General features: G+C 40.2%; 1 long non-coding RNA gene across 1 annotated transcript; it reads right to left on the bottom strand.

Annotated features, from left to right (window-relative positions):
• Positions 1 to 6,494: 6,494 nt before the first annotated feature.
• Positions 6,495 to 7,313, bottom strand: LOC146498954 (uncharacterized). The gene is made up of 3 exons (XR_014870278.1): positions 7,161 to 7,313; positions 6,866 to 7,083; positions 6,495 to 6,784 (listed from the first exon to the last, which is right to left on the bottom strand). It is a non-coding gene; the product is annotated as an uncharacterized LOC146498954 (long non-coding RNA).
• Positions 7,314 to 9,870: the final 2,557 nt, after the last annotated feature.

The following is a 9,870-nucleotide window of genomic DNA, read 5'->3' as shown; positions in this document are numbered from 1 at the left end:
CACACCCCGAGTGTTTCATTTTCTAATTGATGAAAGATGTTTATCATAGCTTAAATGTAGCTGACAAAATCAGCCTAAAGCTGCTAGGTCTGATGGTGTTGTACTCCTCACTTTTTGTAGAACTAAAAAATTATGATATCATTGATTCTGGCAGTGTAGATGGACAGTATTACATACAGTCATAATACTACATGTACTGGCTGCTGGCCAGCAGTACAACATTTAAACCACTGAGCCTTACAGCACCAATAACATTTTAAGCAGAGGAATGTTGAAGTGAATCCAATCACATCAATGCTACTGTTTGGTTGTTTTGGGGGGGCATACATGGGCATTTCCAGGCAAGCCGCAAAATAATCTCGTGAGCATATAATATCGATGAGTTCCAGATGAAGTCTTGATCTTGAATTTCTAAGCTCCCATTTGGAATTTTCATCTGGAACACCAACTCAACTAACATTTCCTGCCCGGAAAGTTGGAGCAGATCCAAACAGTAGAAAACCTGTAAACCTGTAATCTGTCCTGTTGCTGCTGTGTATTTGTAAATAAGTAGTTAAGTTACATTTCTGGGAAGGTGCATGTCTGGCCCTAGATTTGTGTCTGTGCTGCAAAGCAACAAAACTTATGTAACCACCTGAACCACACTACAAACTACAGTACGATGAATGCGCGAAGGCCAAGAAAAACAATCCAGCGGTTGCGAACTATCCAACATCAACTCAGACATTCATTCAGAAGTGTTCTTTTAGACCACATCAGCATATCCATCCATGCTGTGTCTGGCTTATTCAGTAAATAAGCCAGACACAGAGCAATGACCATGCTATATCTGTGAATGTGCTGCAGTGGTGTTCTTAAGTGCAAAAAATAAAAAATAAAAAACACATGTTATGCTGTACTGCTAGTGACACATGGATGGCTCTGCCTTGCTAAGAAGCAAAGCAAACCTAAACCACCTCAACTGTCTCCTGGCTTGATGTGGAGGAGGATCAGTCTGAGCCCTGCTGGAACTCATTTCTTATCTCCAAGGTCTGAGCCCAGACACCTTCAGTGGACACTACTGAAGAAAGCTTTTTAGCCTTCTGACAAAAAAACAAGAAGAAATTAAATATCAGTCTGCACATGTGTTTCAATTTGTATCATTATTACTGCATACTACATTTTCGTCCAATGTATCTCTTAAAAATGTATTATGCAGTTTATGTATTCATAATTTTTTTTAATTTAATGTTTTTTTTTTAATTCTGTTGAATTTCTTTTTCTTGGGGGGGGGGAATTGTCCACCCCAGTAGTAAAACCAATAGTCTTCCCTTGCCAGATTCAATACAATATTATTTAAAAGAAAATCTTGTGTAGCAGAACGATTTATTTAATACCATGGTGTTTTCTAAATCAGTTTTCAAATGTGTATTTATTTGTGATATGATATGATTATGATTTCTTGTGGACTCCTCCCCCTCACTGGTTTGATGTACCGCCTGTGCCACAGCAACATAACAACAATAATAAATTCATTCATTTAAAAAAAAAAAGAAGCAAAAACGGACTGATAGATCGGTGTACTACAAATCAAGGCGAATGAGTTAGCGAGGTTTTCGAACTTGAAGCCACAGTTATTAGTGTTGTGAAGGTGGCTCCTTTTTTAAAGATTTAACATTTTCTAAAAATAGCCTGGTCCAGAGAAGGTTCCTTCTAATCAAAAACTTAACTTCATGCTTTTTACTTTGCTTTGGCCTTGAAGGTTAGGGTCATGACAAATTATGAGGTTAAAGAAAAGTATGAAAGAGAATTTGTAACAACTCAGAAAATGAGAAGCATGTGCTGCAAATCCAACTGCCCTTAAACTAAATTAGATTCCTTAATGATGCGACAACTGTTGAAACTACAACATTTAAAAGATGGAACCTTTTCTCTTCTTTTTGCTGAAATATTCTGGTAAATCATAGCTGGGTACTTGTAGCCAAACTCAGCTGGTTGATTGGTTTTTGACAGATTTTAGCCACTTACTCTGCATTCACTGTAGTGTCCTGTCTCCTTTCCAGCACTATGACAAATTGCCTGCATTGTTGTGCGCTAATGATGTGACAAATTGCAAAGAATAATCAATAGTCTGGCTGCATTTCGTTTGTCCTGTCATCTGCTCTTCTTACAGACATATTCAGATAGTCTCAGCAGACGGTTAATTGTCATCTATGCAGTTTTCCACATTGTTGAGTAAATGCGTATAGAACCACATGACACAATTTCATCAACATTCATCATATGTTTCGGTTCCCTCACCCCGATATGTTCGGTGGACTCAAATCTTTAGCTTCTGATGATTCGTTTATTCGGGTTTGTTGCAATTCTGGTAGCTGCAAATCAAAACTGACACAGATGAAAAGGCAGAAAAAAGGCTTAAAGGTTGACTACAGCTGTTAAGTCAGCAAAAAAACAAAAGGGTTGAAGCAGCAGCAGCAGCAGCACAAGTAATGATGAAATCAAGAAAGCATTAGCGGCAGATAGAGCACAGTCAAGAAGACCAGGAGGCAACATGCTGTACTCAATATGGCAAAAAAATGGCCTCTGTATTTAAACTGATTCTGAATGAGGAGCAGCTGGAGAGGCAGGTTTAGATTAGATCAGGTAATCGTTAGAGGGAGCAAAACTCAATGAAGACAACTTGAGAGGAGGGGAAGCAGGACATCAAATAGATCATTCCTGGGAGCCCACACCTGGAAAGGGAGGAAAGGGGATCAGACGATAAAGAGAAAAATGATGTAGGTGTTACCGTGAAGTTGCTAAGTAGATATTTTTCAAGACTTTGGCCCATTTACTTCCCCCCTAAACCCTAAGCACTGAACCTTAATGGACTTTAATTGATGTCACCTGTGTAATCACATTAGTGGCTAAGTGCAGGAGGATGTGAGGTGCCTCACAGCGCTCTCTGAAATGATGTTACCAGGACACATGCACTTCTGTAGGCATTAAAATTAGTCTAGGTCAGAATGGAATGAATTGAAGGGTTTTGTTATAGCCCTGCTGCATATTAGAGTCAGTGTTTCTTTTCCTGTATGACACAGGACTTGTTATTGCATACAATACATCTATTGTATGCAATAGATGTATTGTATGCAATAACGCTGGTCTCACAAATACTCATGTTAATGAACATGATATCTAAACACAGCTTTATATTATGGTGGTCCATAATTTGTTCACCACAGAAACAAGGCCGGAGAATAGAAATGCTTACAACCAAGACAAAGCTGGAGACGCTAGTCTGTTTTGGTACCATAATGTGGCGTTAGGAAGTCATTTAGCTATGAGATCATGTTAAATGTACAGCTAGGTCTCACTGTAAATTATGAACTTGCACATGTGCTTGGACAACTATTGTCTCTTTTCATACTAAAAAAAACTGAGCATGGCTTAGCTGTCACTGCTAAAGTGACCCTGTCACGAGTATTGTTTGGATCTTGAGCTTATTTTATTTTAAAGACTCCTCTGACTGGACTCATCACAAAAGCATCCTAACAAGTGTTTCTTTAAAGGTGTTCCCTTGTAGTTCATAATGCTTCTAGTATGGACAAGCAACAAATGAATAGACATTATTCTGTGACTATTTCAGAATCTCCAATCAGAATGTGCTTGTGTTTTTATGCCATAAAAAACATGTCATGAGTCTTTGCTGGAATTTGTTCGACACCTTTTTATGAAATGCTAAAAAAGTTAGTTACAACACTGAGAATCTAACTCACTGCAGTGCACTGGTACAAAGATAAACCTACGGTGTTCTTCTCTCTGAATACAAATTCCTTTTATCCTTTCATGTAAAGAGGGGCTGAACTGGCCTTCCTAACCCTGTAACCCAGCAGCTCTAAATAACTTGTAACAGCTACTCTGATTGCACTCTCTTTGAACTGAGATTCTTCTGTGAGTCTCAGGATGATGCTTAATACAGTTGAATTTAAATATAGGCCAAAAAAGCGACTGAGCCACACGTTTAATTTCTCTTGGATGGGCTACGCAAGAAGGTCCCGAAGACTCACACATTCACAGGAAAAAGCTTATTAGATATTAGTTATGTTTGTTTGCACGAATCCTGGTCGACACTTTTCCCAAGTTATATTGTGGTGTGATCACACCTCCTGTGAGCCATCTTGACTCGCTCATTCTCTTGCACTGTGTGATCCTGCTATGCAGCTACTCTCTTTTTTCTCTTTGCCAGTGAAATTTTTATTCCTTCTCTTTTCTGTCTTATTTTTAAGGTAATGGGGATAGTTCGTGCTCTGGCATCAAGACAACACAGCCTTGGCATCTCACTCTCTGAATGATCTGGCTTATGTAAAAGCTTAGTAATAATTTACTGAGCTCTCAATTGGGGTTTAGCATTTTGGCTGTATAAACGCTGTGTTTTTGGATATGACAGAGGATTTAAAGACACACTAAATGTTGTGTGATAAACTGTTAGAAATTTACAACCCACTATAAGGTGAGATCTGTAATGCTTGGGCCTTTAGTTTCAGCCCATGGGATTTTTTTTTTTAAACACATCATAAGGTGCAGCAGAAAATAAAGGAACAATGATGTAGACTGCAAGCCTTATTAACTTGCCTATAAGCAAGATGAGCCTGAGAAGCCAACTCATGTTTAAGCCTGCATAAAAATGTTTTTTCCCTTACATTACTCTGGATTTACCATCATTATGTTGTTTTTATCTGTCAATTTGGATTTCTGGTCTATTGAAGCTATTTTATAAAAATGTCTCACAGCAGCAGCAAAAAATAAATAAATCTCAGAAAATGAACGGAAATGAAGCTCTAATAGGAGAGATCATTTTGTTTTCTGTTATTTTATGTTAAAAAAAAACAAACAAACAATATTTTACCATAGAAATGTCTTATGGTGTCAAGGCCAGGTGGCCGAAGAGAGAGAACGTGGACCCAAATACGAAACAAAGTGTGGAGGCAAGGATTACTTTTCACTAATATGGTGTCGAGATGTGAATCTAGGAGCTCTGCTTCAACCATGCGAGCGATTAAGAGTCTCTGGATGATGGTATTGCAACAAAGGAGAGAATAATTAATGATTTGTGGGAGAGAGAATCAGGAAAATAAGTAACACGGGAATGGTGGGTGGCTTCCTGGTATCTGCAGGCGAGTGGATGTCAGGGGAGGGAATCCAAGTGAGTGTCCAGAATAATGCAACTTCCAATCTGTTTTTCCAGATGTAAGAGAAACCGGTGGGCAGCAGGACAGGCAGGTGAGATGGTGGGAATGTAGAGGAGCATAATGCCACACAGGTGAGTATTCCACAAATCAGATCTGCAGCCAAGGGCAGAGGTAAACAATCAACTCAGATGGACATGGGCTTGTGGCTTGGAGGGACGTTGATCCAATCCAAAAAATGGAACAGAGAATTTCTACGTCACCTGAAGACAACCATAAGGATGCTGATGGACTGGCAGATAACTGGTGGAGATGCTGATCTTGAATACACCTCCTGCTGATTCCCGACAATGACAAACAGGTGGACAAGGCAGGTCTGGACTCTGGGCTCCACCCAGAATGGGTAGACACTGCAGGACCAGTGGAAAAACACTCACTTAGACCATGACATATGGGCTGGAGCTAAAGCCCCCAGCATTACAGATCTCACCTTATAGTGGGCTGTAAATTTAGAGTAGTTTAAGGGAAGGAGGTTGTCTTCCACTGGTCCCTTAATACGGAGAAGTTGTCTTATAATCTTAGCAGAAAAACAGCCTCCATTGTATACAATGCCATCCTTAACTGTGGGGATGCTGTTCTTTTTGTCATAAGCAGTATTTGTCTTCTTTCAGACACAGTGGGTCGAGTTGATGGCAAAGAACTTGATTTTGGTTTCATCTGACCACAGCACTTTCTCCTTCGCCTTCTCAGAATAATATAGATGAATATGTCCTTCAATTTGGACTGCTTTCTGCTACATTTGCACATTATCTCTAAAATTAGAGACAGACTGTATGTTAAAAAAAAAAAAACTAGTTCATGCGTGCATTTCTACTTCGCTGGACTATTGCAATTCATTGTTATCAGTTGTTATTCAGTTGATCCAGAATTCAAAAACTAGAAAGAGAGGGCATATTTCTCTTATACTGGCTTCTCTTCATTGGCTCCCTAGAATTTAAAATTCTTCCTCAAATAGAAGGTCCTAAATAACCAGGCCCCATTATCTCTAAAAGACCTCATAGTATCACATCACCTTAATAGAGCACTTCACTTACTTGTGGTTCCTAGGGTATTTGAAATTACATTGGGAGACAGTCGTCAGTCGTTTTTGATAAGGCATATAGTAAGGTGACCTTGAACACTTTCTTAATTGCACTGCAATAGGTATAGACTGTCATTTGAATGTTGGCGTTTTCTCTCTATTATTTTAGGGTCTTTGCCTTACAATACAAAGCTCCTTGAGTCAACTGTTGTTGCGATATACATAAATAATATTTAAACAAAGCTGAGTAAATGTTCACCTTTGTTACGGCCGAGAGGGCCAGGCTGTGGGTGTGGACTCAAATGCAGACACAGAGGGAGGCAAAACGGGCGTGAACACAGTGCTTTATTTACAGTGTCTAGTTAACTTACAAAGCAGGAAACTATGAATGCTATGAACGGAGAATGCTATGAACTGTGGAAATTATGAACTGAGAACTATGAGGCCAAACTATGAACATGAAACTCTGAGTGCTATGACTAGGTGCTAGATTTCATGGATGGATCCTGGGAATGGAAAAAGGGGCAGCGGCTTGGATGGAGGTACGCAGTCACTATAATGAGAGGAGACAAGTAGTCAGTACCAGTCTAGTGAATCACAGCTGAAGGATTAGACTATGGTGGTTAGGGCTTACGTGTTGCCGGTTAAAGTGTCATGCGAGGAGGGGGTGTCCAAGGGGTTCCGGGTGAGGAGTGTCCAGAGAGGGTCCAGAATATACTTTGAGTGAGGGACTTAGCAGGGAGGCAGGCAGGTGTAGTCCAATGATGGAAAGGAAGCAACCAGATGACAGAACCAGCATCCAGGCGGAGATGTGAGTAGTTTAGCTTGGGAAGTGCGACTGCCAGGTGGGTCCTATGACAAAGAAAACACGGTGAGGAGAAAAGCAGTAGTTAAGGGCTCTCACAAGGGCTTGAGGGCCTAGCACTAACGTGAGTTAGCAGAAGATCTGGCAGAGGTCTGTTGTGAATGCTGGTCTTATATGCTGGTGACTTGATTGGAACCAGGTGTGGAAGCTGATTGGAGTCTCTGCCTGAAGGTGGAGCCCAGCGGAGTGGAAAAACCCCGTACTCACCCGGACCATGACAACCTTAAGGCTACGTCCACACGTACACGAGTATTTTTGAAAACGGAGATTTGCCACACGTAAACGCAGAAATGAAGGGAAACGCTGCTAGGAACATGCCAAAGCAACAGGTGGCGATATATTCCTAACCGTGTAGAAATGTTGGCCAATCAGAAGTCTAGAAGCCTGGGTGGGAAATAGTAAACAAAGCTGGGGCACAGCAAAACCGAGTCGTATGTGTGGAGGGACAGTAACTGTGTGTGTATGTGTGAGCATTTAAACACTGCAGAGAGTACGATTAACAGTAACAGTATTGTAGTAAATAAAATTCATTTCACCGAAACAATAACGTGGCGCACAGTGTGACGTCAAAAAAGGCGCACACCTTTGACGCTGCGTTTTCTCCGTTTTTCTCATCCACACGTAAATGCAAAAACGGAGTTTTCGAAAATATCCACCCTGGCAGACGTTTTTAGAAATCTCCGTTTTCAGTGACCGAAAACGCCGTTTACGTGTGGACGAAAGGTGCAAACGCATAGAAAATCTGCGTTTTCAAAAATACCCGGGTATGTGTGAACATAGCCTAAGACAGCCCTACAATATGCCTTCTTAAGTAGGGGGACCTTTGTGGGCACTGCAGAATTTCAGTGTGAGGTGTTTTTGGTGATTGTGGTCCCAACTGCATTCAGATCATGAAAAACTCCTGTACAGTTTTGAGCTGATCCACCACATTTGAATGCAGTTTGATACCAGCAGTAATTAATGCTCATTCTATACCTCTTTCATCTTTCCAGCCATTTGCACATCTTTCCAGACCTTTGACAGCTCTTTAGTCTTTTTCCTTGGTGGTTGTGAGGTTTTCACACAGTGTTCACACGCACGCTACTCCACCTTATCACACCTATGTATAGTATTGTTTTAACTACATTAACATTAAATTACAAGAGATCAACTCAAAATCAACTATTAATTGTGGCTCTTAACTAATTAGCAATAATGTCCCTTAATAACAGCTGTAGTGATCTCTTTTTAACAGTTTTTTTTTAAATCAGGGACTCTTTATGAAAATAGAATTGCATATTTATTATTTAGAATGGATACAGATATCATATCATACCATGGAAGTCTTGTTTCCTTAAATGTGTCTTAAGGAGAAAGGAGCTTTGGTAGTACAAACACTGGACAATGCCAACAATCTAAGACAGGAGCCGAACTAAGAATTTAAGGTCTTCTTCACACACATAAGTTGTCTTAGTTAAGTGAGATGATCAAATTAATTCACGGACTTTCTCAAAACAAAATTCATGGTTTGAACTGTTTTCCTTCCCTGCATTTTAAGTGATAATACTTCATGTTTTTGATTGTAGGCTTTGCCCAATTTAGCTGCTATCATCGTGACGCTCAACAGTGCAAACAGCTGCTAAAGTCAAATTATTTTATCAACAAAAACATTTTCTTGCACCATTAATTTTAGTTTGTTGTTTCCTACAGGGAATGATGACAGCAGTGTGATCACCTGTTTACAGGCAAGAGGCACTCAGCCAAAAAAAAAGCTTAGGAGTGAGCTACTGAATTTCCAATTAGTCCATGATAGTGTAGTCTGTAACTACTGGTGCTTTCAGCATGTGTTCTGTTCCAACTTTGAAGTCTGTTTGCAGTTTATAATGTAATAAGAGCTATTTTTTCTACATTCTGTTTGTTATGTATTGGAGATGTCTCATGACTTTTAATCAAAATTTTTATTTTCAGGTGTGTTGGTACCTGTTGGGGCTGTAGATCTAACTTTATGGTAAAACATTAGTTGTTTTTCCTTCTCTCTTTTGTTTTCTCTCTCTTCGTTTTGCTCAGGGAGCACTGTGGGCCGGCTGCTCTCGATGGTGAAACTTTGATTTTCCTGGGCCTGAGCCATCACTCTTACTTCCTATCTCCTGTTCACATTGTGGTACATAAGGAGCAGTTTGTGCTTCCACTCTCTGCCATTGTTGTCTTCATGATGTGACTTCTCTAGTAAAAGGAAGGCTGAAGTTCTTTCTCTCGAACTCCAGTATCCTGGAGAACCTCTGCTCTTGCCATGCTTACCTACAGTGGGGCAAAAAAGTATTTAGTCAGCCACCGATTGTGCAAGTTCCCCCACTTAAAATTATGACAGAGGTCAGTAATTTGCACCAGAGGTACACTTCAACTGTGAGAGACAGAATGTGAAAAAAAAATCCATGAATTCACATGGTAGGATTTGTAAAGAATTTATTCGTAAATCAGGGTGGAAAATAAGTATTTGGTCAATAACAAAAATACAACTCAATACTTTGTAACATAACCTTTGTTGGCAATAACAGAGGTCAAACGTTTACTATAGGTCTTTACCAGGTTTGCACACACAGTAGCTGGTATTTTGGCCCATTCCTCCATGCAGATCTTCTCAAGAGCAGTGATGTTTTGGGGCTGTCGCCGAGCAACACGGACTTTCAACTCCCGCCACAGATTTTCTATGGGGTTGAGGTCTGGAGACTGGCTAGGCCACTCCAGGACTTTCAAATGCTTCTTACGGAGCCACTCCTTTGTTGCCCGGGCGGTGT

The sequence above is a fragment of the Neolamprologus multifasciatus genome, chromosome 17, assembly GCF_963576455.1.
Source record: "Neolamprologus multifasciatus chromosome 17, fNeoMul1.2, whole genome shotgun sequence".
In the NCBI taxonomy this organism is placed as follows: Eukaryota; Metazoa; Chordata; class Actinopteri; order Cichliformes; family Cichlidae; genus Neolamprologus; species Neolamprologus multifasciatus.
The sequence above is the reverse complement of the archived record's forward strand: the minus strand, read 5'-3'. Positions and strand labels throughout refer to the sequence as shown.